Genomic DNA, 12,330 nt, shown 5'->3' with positions numbered 1-12,330 from the left:
GGCGTGCCCTTCTACCCAGGCATCACCCTGCAGAAGTGACAGGAGGGCATCAGCAACCGGCTGGTGGCCATCAGTAGGTAGGGCCCGCCCCTGCCGGTGCTGCTCCATCTGGAGGCGCTGCCCGAGCTCCTGCCGGCCGCGCGTGCGCCGCCTGAGCTCCTGCGCGCGCCTGCCGGCCGCGCGTGCGCCGCCTGCCGGCCGCGCGTGCGCCGGGTCATCCACCGCTACTACGCCGTCAACACGCATCCCAGGTGGTGCTTGAAGCTTGGGGCTCCCACCTTCGACCCCCAGGCCAATGTGGACGATGGTTCTTGCGGAGGCCACTGCCGCGGCAACTTAAGCTTCGGGTGTGTCTTCAAGGAATGCGAGGCCGTGTCCAGGTGGCATGCCGATCACCTCTGCCGGGCCTATCGCATCCCGAACCCGCTCACCGGCAAAGCCTTTTGCCCGGCCAACTACACGGCCAGCGAGCGCCCTGAGCAGCGGGCTGAAGACGTGGAGCGAGGCCGGTCCTGAGTGTCGGCAGCACTGCCGGAGGTGCTGGCTCTTCTTCCGATGCTGCTCGACAGTGTGCGCCACCCATGAGCATCGGAATGCCATGAGCCTGGCTGCCTCCTGGTGCGCGCTCTCGGGGTCCTCCCTGCCCGCCACTGCGGGCCTCCTCTTTGGAGGCCTGTATAGCCCTGGCAACCCAAACCCGCTCACTGGGTCCCAGGCCTGCCCCTCCCACTTCTACCCACTGATACTCTTTGGCGACCTCAAGGTCTGTGTCAGTAGCGACTCAGAGCTGGGTACAGCCCAGGCAGTCCCCTTTGGGGGTTTCTTCAGCTGCCAGGCGGGCAACCCCTTGGCTGGCCTTGTGAAGGACCAGAACCCAGGGCTCATGAAGGAGGTGTTCTACCAGGACAGCCCCACGGATTTCCCCATGAAATGCCCAGCAGGGTACAGCCAACACCAGGCTTATCTCAGCGATGGCTGCCAAATCCGCTACTGCCTCAGGGCTGGGGCCCTCTTGGACCAGCAGCAGGCAGCAGTTCGGATACCCCCATTTATTACCCGCCCCCCCCCCCGCCCCCCGGCTCAACAGAAGCAGCACCCACAGGCTCTCTGTCCGGTTGACTCCAGTGGTCAGCGGGTCTGGGTGAGGCTGCAAGGCTCTGACCACTGGCAGCAGGCCAATATTAATGACCCATCCCTGTCAGCCAAGCTCTTGAGCCAGGCTGGCTTGGGACCCAGCGTTGGGGCCATTGTTGGCTCCTGGGTGGTGCCACGGTCGCCTTGGTGGCTCTTGCTCTGGGGGTACGCTGTGGCTTCAGGTTCTACAAGAAAGGGGGTTACGGGAGACTGCAGGAAGGCATCCTGACAGAGGAACAGAGGGCCTATGGGGCCACAGAAACCACTGAGAGCCCAGCTCGGTCTGAATGCATACAGAATGACAAGAATTCTGTCTAGAGTTTAACAAAACAGGACTGCTGCATCATTGCTAGTCAGAGCTCTAGCCCTTTCTGTTTCTTCTACTGCCTAGGTAAAAAGCTGTAAGATACCTAATCATAGAACTGGCCCCACTTCCTGAAGGTACCAGGACTAAACTGTACTTCCTCAAGCCCGCCTCCAAATCACCTAGCCCAAGCTCAAGTCCTGTAGCAATCTCTCCCTAATGCCCTCTTGCTGAGAGGCACCCCGTTCTCCTCGGAGTGCTCCCGTGTTGGGCGCCTCCCTTCTGCAAGGAGCCAATAAACCCAACTTTGTTCAGATACAGGTGTATTCCCGGTGTTCTTTGCTGGGGGGTTGGGTGAACAGGGGAGATAGAATCAGCACTGACCCCAGGAGGTATTATGTAGCTTTGAAGTTAGAATTCTTTTGTTGTTGTTGTAACTGTTATAAAATTCATTGTCAATTTGTTTTCCCAGAATCATTGCCTTGAACCCAAAAAGTTTCCTCTTCAGCTTGGTTTAACTCAGAGGGTCTTTTTTGTTTTCCAAATAGGACCTGACCTACTTGTGGATGATGAAATGAATTAAGTTGTAATCAGCAAATTTTTTTTAACAACAGAAAACAGTACATTGCATGAAACAGCTATAATAATTATTTTGTGAAATAGGTTAATCACATAAAATCGCCCATATCCAATCTTTTTTTTTTTTTTTTTTTTTTGGCCACGCCGCGCAGCTTGCGGGATCTTTGTTCCCCAACCAGGGATTGAACCCAGGCCCTCAGCAGTGAAAGCACAGAGTTGTAACCACTAACCACTAGACTACCAGGGAATTCCCTCCAGTCATTTTTGACTCACCAAAAAATGTCAGTTTTGTATGGTTTATATGAGATCACAATGTAAGATGTGATACAAACTATCAAAATATGATCACAGTCAAAACACTGGAAAGCCAAGGGAAAACTCTTCCACTCTTCCATTTCATTCTATATTCCATGAAACTTAGCTTTGGAAAACTAGAGTCCTCACCCCCAGTGGAAGAGTTTTCCCTTTGGAGATCCAGTTTCTCTCCAGTACACCAGAGTACATTTTCATTCTTTAACCCAAGACTGCAGTCTCTTGGGACCAGTGTTCAGTTTTGCGGTGTTCCTAGAACACAAGCCTCATGGCAATTTAAGCCCAGAGTGTGGGTCTGTAGTTGTCACAAGGACATACAGGGTGTCACATTAAACCCTAACCTTGGAACCACAGGGCATGCAGGACCTAGCCCAAATGGGCCCCTCATGTGTGAAGTTTAGAGCCAATTCCAAAGGTAACGTGGAGAGACCCTAGGGAGCTGGCAAGTGTGGCCTCACAGGGTTGACAAGACCCCGTTTCCATGACCTGAGTGACCTAAGTGAGTCAATTTTCTTCTTGGTGTTTCATCTACTTTGGCTACAAATTGGAATATATCAGGATATTGATGAGATAGTGCAAACTCTGAGTCCTGAGGGGAAGAGGCAGTTGAAATCCAAATAACTCTAGACGTTTGAGATGATTTCTCCTACTGGTCTGATATGGGCACATTAGAGCTGACTGTGAGCTAAGAACTGACCGACTAGTGGCTCTCCTGAGCCTTCTCCAGACTTGTGGTCACTACCATTTATAGAGATTTATTCTTTTTTTCACAGAACTTAAGGTAGGTAAGTATTTCTTGTGCTATGGATGAGGAAATTGAGGCTCAGAGAGGTTGACTTGCCCACAGTCATGTGACAAATAAATAAGAATAATAATGGCTAGTGCCTACTACAGATTTAGAATTCATTCTTTGCAAAGATTATTTCATTTAATTCTTTGCTGAGCACAGTAGTAAAGCTATGGGCTTGGTCTGGATCAAATATGGGCCTCTGGAAATTCCTTGCCTCAGTTTGGTCCTCTCTATAAAATGGAGTTAGCATGTTAAATTCCTAGGTTACTTGAGAAGATTAGATGAGCTAATGGATGCAAAGCACCTTGGAACAGCCGGGCCTTTCTAAATTTGAAATTGATGACACTAACACTTTTAGGATCTGATTGGCCACTGCTTTAAGAGTGGGATTCCAGGGCTTCCCTGGTGGCGCAGTGGTTGCGAGTCCGCCTGCCGTTGCAGGGGACGCGGGTTCGTGCCCCGGGCCGGGAGGATCCCACGTGCCGCGGAGCGGCTGGGCCCTTGAGCCATGGCTGCTGAGCCTGCGCGTCTGGAGCCTGTGCTCCGCAAAGGGAGAGGCCACAACAGTGAGAGGCCCGCGTACCGCAAAAAAAAAAAAAAAAAAAAAAAAAAGAGTGGGATTCCAGAATCAAATCTGACAAACTGGGCTCAAGTCCCAGCACAGCTGCTAACTAGCTCTGTGATTACGAGAAAATTGTCTCACCTCTATGAGAACTAATCTCATCTATAAAATGGGGATAATCATAAGACTGATGGCAAAAATTGTTGCAAGGATTAAATGAGACAATGCAAAGAAATCCCTTGGTACAGTGCCTCACATCTGGCATGTCACAGTGAGCTATCACAATGTGGGGACTGGGTACACAACGTTGTATGATTGGGGCTCACAGTTGAGTGGGTAAGACACCCACAAAACATAAATTACCCATTGTAAAAATGTCATAGAGCTTCCAAGAAAGCATTATGGGAAAATGCATGAGGGTTGCAGATGCTAACTGGGAGGGTGCTGATAATGTTTCTGGCATGGGACGGGACTCTTGTCTCAGCCAGGCCCATTTTCAGATTTGCTCAGTTCTGCTGGATCCTAAGAGGATCCTTTTAACAGAAACCGAATGCCCATTTCTGACGGTCTCAGTTCATTTCCTGGAATAGCCCTCCAGGCTCTAAAAACTGAGCTCTCCAACTGATACGAGCCAGGTTGGGGACCGGGGCATAATAAAAGATTTTGATGTGGAATAAGGAAGAAAAGGGGCGAAAGGAACCATCCTATAAGTAGGGTGGCTATGTAAGTGATCATCCAAATCTGGACCCTGTTGAGACCAAAAGGAGGCACTATAAATAATTATATAGGACGTGTTAATCAAAAGATACGTCACTCCACTCTTATAGGTGACTTTGCCATTGGGCCCCCGCCCACTTTATCACCCTGACCTCCAGCTGGCCTCTCCCCGTGGTACACATTCCCTGTGCTGATTCCCACATCATGTCAATTCCTGGCTGATGAAATCTTGCTCATCAATCAAGAGTGGGTTCAAAGGTCACCTTCCTGAGAATACACAAGAATACATTTCTAGGCTTCCCTGGTGGCCCAGTGGTTGAGAGTCTGCCTGCCGATGCAAGGGACACGGGTTCGTGCCCCGGTCCGGGAAGATCCCACGTGCCGCGGAGCGGCTGGGCCCGTGAGCCATGGCCACTGAGCCTGTGGGTCCGGAGCCTGTGCTCCGCAACGGGAGAGGCCACGGCATAGCAGCGTGTAACTACTAGACAGTCACTTTGCCTGAGTTCTCCTTCCAACCAGGTCATGAGCTCTTTGAGCAGGAGAAAGGAAGGTGTTGTGTTCATTGCAGTTATTTCCAGAGCTCAGCATCAGGCAGAACACCTCGTAGCTGCTCTACAAGTTTGCTGCATGAAAGAAAACCAGAAAAGATCTTGGGAGGCCCCAGGTGATTAAACTCGGCTATCAAATCCTTTTAGTTTATCTGCCCTTCTGGGAGTCTTAACTGTATTATTTCATGATTGAACCAGTTTTTTTTGTTGTTTTCTTCTTGGGTTTTTTGGGGTTTTGGGTTTTTTTAGCTGCACCACACAGCTTATGGGATTTTAGTTCTCCTGGGATCAAACCCGGGCCCTCGGCAATGAGATTGCAGAGTTCTAACCACTGGACAGCCAGGGAATTCTCATGAATGAACCAGTTTTAAGCCTCATTTTGCCCAGTATAAGTGCTTGAATAAATACAAAGATAAATAAAACTCAGTTTTCACTGTCTCAATATATTCTAGGCAAGTAGACAAAAAGTAAAAATAAAAAGGATGGGAGAGGGCGAGGTGGTGGCATGGGGTAACCACCAAATCTCCAAGTTCCTTTTAGAGCTCTGAGTAACAGGGTGGACAGCCTGCTGAAGTTCCATCCCAGCTGATGATAAAATGGGGACTGACGGACAACTTGCTGTCAGGGAGCTGCTCCTTGGACATCACACGATGTCCCCTCCTGGAACAGGCTTCTTCTCTTGGGCAACTGGTTGTTGAGATCTTACAGACACTGTAAGTCATACAGAACAAAGAGACCTTTCTCCTCATTTTGACTTCCAGGGAGCCGAGAGCCAAATTTTGGCCCCCTTTTCAACATTCTTCTTGCTAAACTCAACCATAGTCCCAATTTTTCTTTACTTATATTGCCTCTTGATTAACTCATTTTTCAAAAATTTGTAAGATATGCATTTACATAAAACACCATGTATTATTTTTAAAAACTAAAGAAATGGATAACAGATCTGAGCAGTTGTGGAGGAACATTTCCCAGGGCGAACCTGGGAAACCTCTGAGCCCCAGCTTCCGAGCCCACTCCTTATCCCCGGCGCAATTTCACTACCTATAGCTTTAGGCTTGGTCCAAATTATCCTGTAGTGATTGTTCTGTGTACTTCCTAGAGAGGGACTGTTGTAAAGCAGAGAGTCTCTGGTTATCTCAAGGAGTTCCTGAAAATTTGACAATGAAAACTAATTTTAAATTTTTTTGTTTGGTTTTTTTTGCGGTACGTGGGCCTCTCTCCTGTTCGGAGCACAGGCTCCGGACGCGCAGGCTCAGCGGCCATGGCTCACGGGCCCAGCTGTTCGGCGACATGTGGGATCCTCCCGGACCGGGGCACGAACCCGCGTCCCCTGCATCGGCAGGTGGACTCCCAACCACTGCGCCACCAGGGAAGTCCAATACCTCAATTTGAATCCCAGCTCTGCCAATTCCCAGCTCTGCTTTGAATGTCGCCCAGGAACTCTGGATAAAACTGGGTGCCCAGGGGCTTCCCTGGTGGTGCAGTGGTTGAGAGTCCGCCTGCCGATGCAGGGGACGCGGGTTCGTGCCCCGGTCCGGGAAGATCCCACGTGCCGCGGAGTGGCTGGGCCCGCGAGCCGTGGTCGCTGAGCTTGCGCGTCCGGAGCCTGTGCTCCGCAACGGGAGAGGCCACGGCGGTGAGAGGCCCGCGTACTGGGGAAAAAAAAAAAAAAAAGTCAACCCTAACATGTAACTTTACAGCTTAAAAATTTTCAATGGTTTCCCTTCGCAGTGTTGATACCCTTTAGCCAAAGACCTCCAGGACAATACCTATAGTCAAAGTTGAGTTTATTGGCTTGTTGCTATGGGCATCTCAAAAAAGAAAGGTTAGGAGGGATTTGAAGCTATAAGCTTTGGAGTTGGGTTAGTTAGTTTTGGGAAGGATTCGATGAAGCAGTTTTGTTCTGGAGTTGGGTGCTGTCAGAAAGCAGGGCCAGTACTATGATTGGTGTCTTGGCCATTTTTAACTAGGAGGAGCTCTTCTTTGTTATCTATGTGGAAATACTCTTCGCACATTGACTTCTGTCAGAGTTGGCTGTAAACCTGTTGTCTGCGTTCAGCAGTTAGAGGAAAATCCAGTTCCCTTTCCTCACATAAGCTTATTAGTCGTGAGGGAGAAAAAAGGTAGCCTCTGATGTCCAGAATTGAAACGATGATCACAGCTGGTCTGCCATAGTCTTACAAGTCAGTCTGGGGCTCACAGCCAGCAATCCTAAACACGTTAAAAACCCCATAGAACAGCAACCTCACACAGCTCCCTGAGACCATGATAAATGCAGCAAAGCAAGGTCACTTCATAGTTTTATCTAATCACACACAAAAGCAAGGTCACTGGGCCACCGACAAAATACCCAGTCATGGACTTGCCCCCATTTTCTGACAGCATCCAAACTAGAGCAAATTCCTTAGGCCCTCTCATAAATCACCCAGCCAAAGCCTAAATCCTATATAAGTTCTTTCTAGAACTCTCTTGCTGAGAGAGGGTCTCCCACGGTGTCCGTTCTTCCTCACTGCAACAGGTGATAAACCCACCTGTTTAATTACAGGTGTGTTTCTCCTGGTGTTTGGCTGAGGGCCTTGGCACTGGCCCTGCTCACTTGGTGTCAGCCATGTTAGCCTTCTTTCAGGCTAATGTGGCTTTGAGGACAGAAAGCTCATTCCTGCCTCAGGGTTTGTACTTAACCATCCCCTGGGACTTCCCTGGTGGCGCAGTGGTTAAGAATCCTCCTGCCGATGCAGGGGACACGGGTTCGAGCCCTGGTCCGGGAAGATCCCGCATACCGCGGAGTAACTAAGCCTGTGCACCACAACTACTGACCTGCGTTCCAGAGCCTGTGAGCCACAACCACTGAGCCCATGCGCCACAACTACTGAAGCCCGCGTGCCTAGAGCCCGTGCTCCGCAACAAGAGAAGCCACCGCGATGAGAAGCCCACGCACGGCAGCGAAGAGCAGCCCCCGCTCCCCGCAGCTAGAGGAAGCCCGCGCGCAGCAACGAAGACCCAGCCGAGCCAAAAATAAATAAATTGAAAACAAAAACAAAAAACAGTTCCCTGTGATCGAAATACCCTACCTTCAGGTCTACTGGTGGCTGCCTCCTTGTCATCATTCAGATCTCAGCAGGAAATAACCACTTGAGAAAGGCCTTCATGGCTCCTACTCTCTGTAATTCTGTATCACTTTTCTCAGTTCCTATATAATTTTTAACACTCGGTTATGTTACCGTGTGTTCCTGTCTTCCCCCACGAAAATGCAGATTCTAAGAGATCAGGGACTGTGTCGTGTTCGCCTCTATCTCCTAGTGTTTCTAACATTTCCACAAATAGCTGAAACATATCTTACCTTGAGCAAAAGAGCGTCTTCTTAATGGGTCTCTCAGCTTCCAGCAGCTTTCACCTCCTGTACAGCTCTGACTCAGCTGTCCGAATTCCTTTTCTGAAACAAAGGGTAGATGCTAGCATTATCCCTCTTCAAAACCCTTTCATAGATCCTTTCTTCAAGTCATCATCCCCTCACCCCTTTGCCCCATCTTCCACGGGGGCTCCTGGGGGAACATTCTGGAACATGCCACATGCCTTCCAGCAGCCAAATCTTGACAAGTGCTTCTGCTTCTACCTGAGATGTTCTTGCCCATCCCTCACCGCCCCCCCACCCCACCCGCCCTCCTTATTTTTTCCTGAGGGCAAAATCCTAGTCATTTTTCAAAGCCTAGCTCCCAGAGTGCCTCTTTTGAGAGGCTCCCTACAACCCTTCCTTCCTCTGGGCTCCCCCAGCCTCTGGTTAGACTCTGGTATGGCTAACCACACCCCGATTTCTGTCACAGTTGAGTGTGTACCTGTTGTCTTTCTCAGGAGACCATGAGTGTTTCCAGGGCAGGGGAGCTCCAGCTCTCTGTGCCCCTGTTTCTTCAGTTGTAACATAAAAATCTTGGTACCCACCTCATTGGGTTCTTGTGGGGAGTAAATGAATGAATGCACATACAGCGATTAGATCGATGAATGGCTGAGTAAACACCACATAGATGTCTGCTACTATCATTAATATTCATTTCCTTATTCTTAGTGCTGGTCCAAAGTAGGTGTCATGCCTTGTTCTTGAATTTGGTTGGAGTCTGGCAGAACACACTTCTGAAAGATTTAGAGCTTTATTGCTTAGAACCAGGCTGGGAACTTTTATTGGTCTATTTAAGTTATTTATGTAACTCCTAACCCTCTTTCCACCCCAAGCTTTGGGGATAGGAACTAGGGATTGCTAAGTAAGAAAAGAGAAAATAGTCCTAAACCTTTCCTAGTGGTGTCGTCTAATGGTTGGTCTGACCTAAAAAAGATAAGAAACCTGCCTCAGAAATTTATGTTAAAAAATTTTCCCTGGGCCGTTTGTTCAAATGCTACTCACCTGGAAGGAATAACATATTTCGCCATTACCTCAGAATGTGTCCCATTTCCCCCATAATATCAGGGGAGGGATGGGATACGGGAACACCAAATTATAGTAGAGATGGCGTCTGGGGAGGCAAAAGAAGTCTGGGTTATGGGCTGCTGTTCCCAGAGCTTCCAAAGCCTTGTTAGAAGGAAGGGTGCCAGAGAGCACTGGATGCAGGAGAGTGAAAGGACGCAGACAAAGAGAACTGAGGCTTCCTAAGATGACCCTGGTCTAATGGAGAAGCAGGGAGGCCCAGCGGGGAATGAGCTGGACCAAATTATAGTTCTAATTCTACTTTGCAGCCAGGACACCGGGGCACCTCTCTGGCTTCCTTCTGCAATGTGTTTAATGGTGAGATTGAACTAAATGAAGTTTGAGTTCCTTCTTGTGTTGAGGAGGGTGCTGGCCAATGGCGGGGAGACTCCAAGTCTGAATGCATGCTTTCACCCATCCTGGGTGGTGCCTTGGCTTGAGTGTTTCCTTGGCTCTTTACAGAGCCCGCCAGGCTTCTCCAGAACTTGTCTGATGCTTGTGAAAACCATCTTAGTGGATGTAGTGAACAGCCTGGTCCCACCTCTCCAGAGGTGCATGATTCCTGGAGGCTGTGCTTGAAACTGGGTCAGCCTCTAATGGCCAAAGGCCCATGGGCACAGCAAACAGGGTGAAGTCTAGGCTGTGACCAGATGGATCCTGGGAAGCAACTGGTATTTCTAAGATAGTCTCTCTTCACTCGAAAGTCTTCTGTTAATCCAAGCTATTTGAGGGATTAAGTATACTTGATGTTTGTATGTCATTTACAAGTATTTATTTTATTTTATTTTTTATTTTTTTATTTTATTTTTTTTATGGTGATGACTTTTTATTTTTTATTTTTATTTTATTTTATTATTTTTTAAACATCTTTATTTGAGTATAACTGTTTTACAATGGTGTGTTAGTTTTTCCTTTACAACAAAGTGAATCAGTTATACATACACATATGTTCCCATATCTCCTCCCTCTTGCGTCACCCTCCCTCCCACCCTCCCTATCCCACCCCTCTAGGTGGTCACAAAGCACAGAGGTGATCTCCCTGTGCTATGCGGCAGCTTCCCACTAGCGATCTAATTTACATTTGATCGTGTATATATGTCCCTGCCACTCTCTCACTTCGTCACAGCTTACCCTTCCCCCTCCCCGTATCCTCAAGTCCATGCTCTAGTAGGTCTGTGTTTTATTCCCATCCTACCACTAATCTCTTCATGACATTTTTTTTCCCTTAGAGTCCATATATATGTGTTAGCATATGGTATTTGTTTTTCTCCTTCTGGCTTACTTCACTCTGTATGACAGACTCCAGGTCCATCCACCTCATTACAAATAACTCAGTTTCATTTCTTTTTATGGCTGAGTAATATTCCATTGTATATATGTGCCACATCTTCTTTATCCATTCATCTGTTCATTTACAAGTATTTTCACATTCTCAAATTTGTCTAAACCCTGTAACAACCTGTGAAGTTAATTATTTCCATTTCATACATGAGGGAGCTCAGATAAAGTGACTTGCCCCAAAGTTTGGAAACATAATAGGGTGTGCGACAGAGAGTGATTTTGTACAAGGCTGTAGCTGGCTTTATCCAAGAAAAGTGAAATACAGTGATGGAGAATGGATTTCAGTCTAAGATGATCTCGATTGCTAGGTGTACCGTGGCAGCTGACTATAGTGGAATGAGCCTTGGAGCCACAACTCTCCAAATCTGTCATATACTAGAGGAGGGACCGTGGACAAGCTAACACTCATTCTCATTTCCCTTGTTTGTGAAAGAGGAGCAAATGACATAAGACAGGGTAGAGCCGTCTGACACCGTAAGTAAATGCAGTATTCCCTTTCATACGACTTTGAACATGTGGATGAAAATACTCTTAGCCATGCTTTATATTTTCTCCTGTGTATTTTCCTCAACTTAGTTTCTGCCTTCAGACTGACTAGAAACAGGCTAGTAAGGATCCTTCTGTTTCAAAGGCTTGATTAGGGTTCAAATACTTGAAATTAAACCATATAAAAGGAAATCTTCCTCATCTACAGGCTAGGTGATAAATGTAGGGGGACTCTACCTTTTTGAGGCCGACTGGCCTTGGGTCGATGCCGGTGGCCTGGCATCATAGACATTTACCTAGCACACCTGAGTGAGCCTGGCCCTGGCTGAGAGGATTACATTTCATCCAGTGTTGAAAACACTTGAAATTCCCCTTATTCATCCAGATACAGAAATGAAAGGAGCAACTCGTGGTCTTGCTGAGGCAAGATCTTTATTGTTAGCCATTACTGAATCCTTTATTCTTTCATTCTTGCATCTATCTGCCAAAAACAGACCGATCAAAGTAATATATAAAGAATCACATGCACATGGATTTTCTTATCTCACACCCCACACATATTTCATCAAAAGATCAAATTATATTTTTACTCCATCTTTATCTGTAGCCCTTAGAGCTCTATAGAAGCTTTTGAATGAAACAATGAAATTTTTATCATTTTCACTTTTTAAATGTACCAATATTCAGAAGGTTCATTCTTGGGTCTGATGCTTGAAGCTGAGGTAGGATGAGAAACCACCCTTTTTATTTTTATTTTTTTTGCGGTACACAGGCCTCTCACTGCTGTGGCCTCTCCCTCTGCGGAGCACAGGCTCCGGACGCACAGGCTCAGTGGCCACGGCTCACGGGCCCAGCCGCTCCGCGGCATGTGGGATCTTCCCGGACCGGGGCACGAACCCATGTCCCCTGCATCGGCAGGCGGACTCTCAACCACCGCGCCACCAGGGAAGCCCAAAACCACCCTTTTTAAATGCCCTGGCCTAAACATTTTTGGTAACACACACACACGCACACACAGATAAGTCAATTCAAGTGATATCCAAAGACTTTTTTTTTCTCCTTTTCCTCTTCACCAATCCCTTTCTCATTCTGCTGGAGGCCCCT

Source organism: Kogia breviceps, chromosome 7 (assembly GCF_026419965.1).
Source record: "Kogia breviceps isolate mKogBre1 chromosome 7, mKogBre1 haplotype 1, whole genome shotgun sequence".
NCBI classification, from domain to species: domain Eukaryota; kingdom Metazoa; phylum Chordata; class Mammalia; order Artiodactyla; family Physeteridae; genus Kogia; species Kogia breviceps.
This window is presented reverse-complemented; position numbering follows the sequence as displayed.